This window comes from Babylonia areolata, chromosome 32, assembly GCF_041734735.1.
Source record: "Babylonia areolata isolate BAREFJ2019XMU chromosome 32, ASM4173473v1, whole genome shotgun sequence".
Lineage (NCBI taxonomy): Eukaryota > Metazoa > Mollusca > Gastropoda > Neogastropoda > Buccinidae > Babylonia > Babylonia areolata.
Window position 1 is genome coordinate 8,310,596 of NC_134907.1, and position 5,000 is coordinate 8,315,595.

A 5,000-nucleotide genomic window follows, 5' to 3' on the forward strand; every position below is an offset into this window, starting at 1 on the left:
TCTGTCTCTCTGTCTGTTCTGTCTGTCTGTCCTCTCTGTCTGTCTGTCTGTTCTCTCTGTCTGTCTGTTCTCTCTGTCTGTCTGTTCTCTCTGTCTGTCTGTCTGTCTGTTCTCTCTGTATGTCTGTCTGTTCTCTCTGTCTGTCTGTCTGTTTGTCTCTCTGTCCGTCTGTCTGTCTGTCTATCTCTCTGTCTCTCTGTCCGCCTGTCTGTCTCTCTGTCCGCCTGTTTGTCTGTTTGTCTATCTCTCTGTCTCTCTGTCCGCCTGTCTGTCTCTCTGTCCGCCTGTCTGTCTGTCTATCTCTCTGTTTCTCTGTCCGCCTGTCTGTCTGTCTCTCTGTCTGTCTCTCTGTTTGTCTGTCTGTATGTATGTCTGTAGGTTTGTTTATGTCCGTTTTTGTTCTGTCTGTCTGTTTTTGTCTGTCTCTGTATGTCTGTCTGTCTGTCCGCTTGTCTGTCTGTATGTTCGTTCTGTCTGTCTGTTCTGTTCTCTCTGGCTGGCTGTTAATGTCTGTTTTTGTTCTGTCTGTCTGTTTTTGTCTGTCTCTGTCTGTCTGTCTCTCTGTCCGCTTGTCTGTCTGTATGTTCTGTCTGTCTGTCTGTCTGCGTTATGTCTGTTTTTGCTCTGTCTGTCTGTTTTTGTCTGTCTCTGTATTTGTATTTCTTTTTATCACAACAGATTTCTCTGTGTGAAATTCGGACTGCTCTCCCCAGGGAGAGCGCGTCGCTACACTACAGCGCCACCCTTTTTTTTCTTTCTTTTTTTTTGTACTTTTCCTGCGTGCAGTTTTATTTGCTTTTTCTATCGAAGTGGATTTTTTTTTTTTTTTTTTTTACAGAATTTTGCCAGGAACAAACCCTTTTGTTGCCGTGGGTTCTTTTACGTGCGCTAAGTGCATGCTGCACACGGGACCTCGGTTTATCGTCTCATCCGAATGACTAGCGTCCAGACCACCACTCAAGGTCTAGTGGAGGGGGAGAAAATATGGGCGGCTGAGCCGTGATTCGAACCAGCGCGCTCAGATTCTCTCCTGATTCTCTCTGTCTGTCTGTCTGTCTGTCTGTCTGTCTGTCTCTCTCTCTCTCTCTGCTGGTTGGTGAGTCAGTCGGTTTGTCTATCTTTGTTGCTAAGTTTGCAAACTCTATCTGCTATTTCAAAGATGTTGTGTTTGATCTGTCTGTCTGTCTGTCTGTCTGTCTGTCTGTCTGTCTCAGTGTCTTTCAAAGATGTTGTGTTTGATCTATCTGTCTGTCTGTCTGTCTGTCTGTCTGTCTATCCGTTGTCTGTCTGTCCGTCCGTCTGTCCGTCTGTCTGTCCTTTTGTCTGTCTGTCTGTCTGTCTGTCTGTCTCTCCGCCTGTTTTTGTTTGTTTGTTTGTCTGTCTGTCTCAGTGTCTGTCTGTCTGTATGTTTCAGTGTCTGTCTGTCCGTCTGTCTGTCTGTCTGTCTGTCTGTCCATGTTTCTTCCTCTCTGCACCTTGTCTGTCCATGCGTGCGCGCGTGTGTCTGTGTATGTGTTGGTGATATCTATTTCTGTGCGTGGTGTGCTAATTTGAAATCGACTGATTACACCAATTACACAGCAGGTGTGTGTGTGTGTGTGTGTGTGTGTGTGTGTGTGTGTGTGTGTGTGTGTGTGTGTGTGTGTGTGTGTGTGTGTGAGTGTGTGTGTGTGTGTGTGTGTGCGTGCGTGTATGCCGCTGTATCTCTGTGTGTATGTTTATAGCAGTGGAAAAGAGTCTCACTCCGAATGGCCGCAGGCTTCCCGCCCATCTCTAGGTGGCGGCATTGCCCTTTTAGGACTCGCTCCATCCTCTCCTGTCTTTCTCGCAAATTCTTCCTTTTCTCCCATCCTTCTTTGGAACACGTTCAAGTATCCTACCCATTCATCCCACACACCCCTATCGCCTTCTCCTGTTGTCTATCGACCTCCAACCTAACTCTACCAACAAGCTCACCACATCCATGTTTCTGTCTGTGACTTTGATCAACTAATCGATCACTACAGCCTCTTATCAGTAAAACTTCTCAAACCTCGGTGACAGTAATGTCTACTGCGACAACCCTGTACTCCTATGACGCCAAACACATGTGCAGCTCTCTAAACATCCCATCACAACATGACGCCAACACATTTCTGAGCCAACCCAACAAGCAGGCCACTACACTAGATCACTTGGATCATTTCTCGTGTTCACGCCAGACCAGCTTCTCGCAACTGGCTTAGTTCTTTCCACTAGTGATAACTTCTGCCCTGCCACCCGACCGCTCTGCAGTTCTCTGTTTTCTCGACACCGTAACTCGCCGTGATCTCTTCTTCTTCTGCGTTCGTGGGCTGCAATTCCCACATTCACTCGTATGCACACGGGTGGGCTTTTACGTGTATGACCGTTTTTACCCCCGCCATGTAGGCAGCCATACTCCGTTTTCGGGGGTGTGCATGCTGGGTATGTTCTTGTTTCCATAACCCCACCGAACGCTGACATGGATTACAGGATCTTTAACGTGCGTATTTGATCTTCTGCGTGCGTATACACACGAAGGGGGTTCAGGCGCTTGCAGGTCTGCACATATGTTGACCAGGGAGATCGTAAAAATCTCCACCCTTCACCCACCAGGCGCCGTCACCGTGATTCGAACCCGGGACCCTCAGAATGACAGTCCAACGCTTTAACCACTCGGCTATTGCGCCCGTCATCCGTGATCTCAAATCTATCAGCCTCTCTACTTTTTCATCTAATGCTTCCCGTCTCCTTTCTGAAAAAGTCACACAACCTTGCTGAACACCTTGACACTCCTCTACGCCATCTCCTTAGACACTCACGCCCCAGCTACAACTCGTCTTTTACCCCTCCCCCCCCACCCCACACACACACCCCCCCCCACCCCACACACATCCCACCCCTCCCCCCTGCTCCCTGGCTCACTCCAGAGATTGCCCATGCTAAGCGTGCCCGTCGCAGAGCTGAGCGCTGATGGCGCAAATCCAAACTCACCATCCACAAGCAACCCTTCCACACTGCAAAAACACGAGTATTCTCCCCCCCCCCCCCCCCCCCCCCCCCCCCCACCCCCCCTTATCGCATCTACCCAAACCAGCTACTTTCAAAACAAAATTGTGACCTCTTCTTCCTCTAAAGAACTCTTCACAACTATGAGTCATCTTCTTGGCACACTAAAAAAAAAAGCTCACCTCTCCCAACAACACCCCCCCATGAAGAACTCCCAACTGTATTGTCCAACTACTTCACCACCAAAATACAAACTCTCCGTGAAAAGCTTGACGCAACACCTTGTCAACCCTGCCCACCCGATCCACCCTTCTCTGGTTCACCCCTTAGCACTCTCACCCTCAGTCTCACCCACCCGATCCACCCTCCTCTGGTTCACCCCTTAGCACTCTCACCCTCAGTCTCACCCACCCGATCCACCCTTCTCTGGTTCACCCCTTAGCACTCTCACCCTCAGTCTCACCCACCCGATCCACCCTTCTCTGGTTCACCCCTTAGCACTTTCACCCCAATTTCACCCACCCGACCCACCCTTCTCTGGTTCACCCCTCAGCACTCTCACCCCAATTTCACCCACCCGATCCACCCTTCTCTGGTTTACCCCTTAGCACTCTCACCCTCAGTCTCACCCACCCGATCCACCCTTCTCTGGTTCACCCCTCAGCACTCTCACCCCAATTTCACCCACCTGATCCACCCTTCTCTGGTTTACCCCTTAGCACTCTCACCCTCAGTCTCACCCACCCGATCCACCCTTCTCTGGTCCACCCCTTAGCACTCTCACCCCAGTCTCACCCACCCGATCCACCCTCCTCTGGTTCACCCCTTAGCACTCTCACCCCAGTCTCACCCACCCGATCCACCCTCCTCTGGTTCACCCCTTAGCACTTTCACCCTCAGTCTCACCCACCCGATCCACCCTTCTCTGGTTCACCCCTTAGCACTTTCACCCTCAGTCTCACCCACCCGATCCACCCTTCTCTGGTTCACCCCTTAGCACTTTCACCCCAGTCTCACCCACCCGATCCACCCTCCTCTGGTTCACCCCTTAGCACTTTCACCCCAGTTTCACCCACCCGATCCACCCTTCTCTGGTTCACCCCTTAGCACTTTCACCCCATTCTCACCCACCCGATCCACCCTCCTCTGGTTCACCCCTTAGCACTCTCACCCCAGTCTCACCCACCCGATCCACCCTTCTCTGGTTCACCCCTTAGCACTTTCACCCTCAGTCTCACCCACCCGATCCACCCTTCTCTGGTTCACCCCTAAGCACTTTCACCCTCAGTCTCACCCACCCGATCCACCCTTCTCTGGTTCACCCCTAAGCACTCTCACCCCAGTCTCACATGATGAACTGCTCAATACGATCAGATCCATGTCTCTCTAAACTTGTGAACTTGGTCCTCTTCCAGCTTCTATCTCCTCTCACTATCTTCCTACTCTCCTCCCATTCATCACTGACATCATCAACACTTCCCTGGAAGCTGGAACTGTCCCTGATTCTTTTGATTCTGCCATTTTCCGCCCTCTTCTCAAGAAACACAACCTCGGTCCAAACGAACTGAAAAACTACCGCCCTATCTCTAAGCTCTCTTTCCTGTCAAAACTCTTTGAAAAAGTCGTCCTCAATCAGCTGAACTCTCAACAATCTCCACAGTCCTTTTCAGTCAGCCTACCGCTGACTCTCTCTCAGTTTTTTTGGTCAGCCTACCGCCAGTTCCATAGTACTGAAACAGCCCTCCTCCACATTCTCAATGACCTCCTCCTTGCAACTGATTCTGGTAAAGTCTCTCTTCTTACTCTCCTTGACCTGTCTGCAGCCTTTGATACCATTTATCATACTATTCTCCTCACTAGATTCCAGCACATTTTTGTTATTTCTGACACGGTCCTCTCTTGGTTTACCTCTTATCTCTCAGACTGTACTCACCAATGGCACTCATTCTAGGCCTGCAAATCTGACCTGTGGTGTTCCACAAGGATCTGTC

General features: G+C 50.4%; 1 protein-coding gene across 1 annotated transcript in view; it reads left to right on the forward strand.

The window, feature by feature from the left end:
* The window catches only part of LOC143276424 (salivary peroxidase/catechol oxidase-like), a 56,101-nt gene that overhangs the window by 30,221 nt on the left and 20,880 nt on the right, over positions 1-5,000 (forward strand). The window lies entirely within an intron of this gene.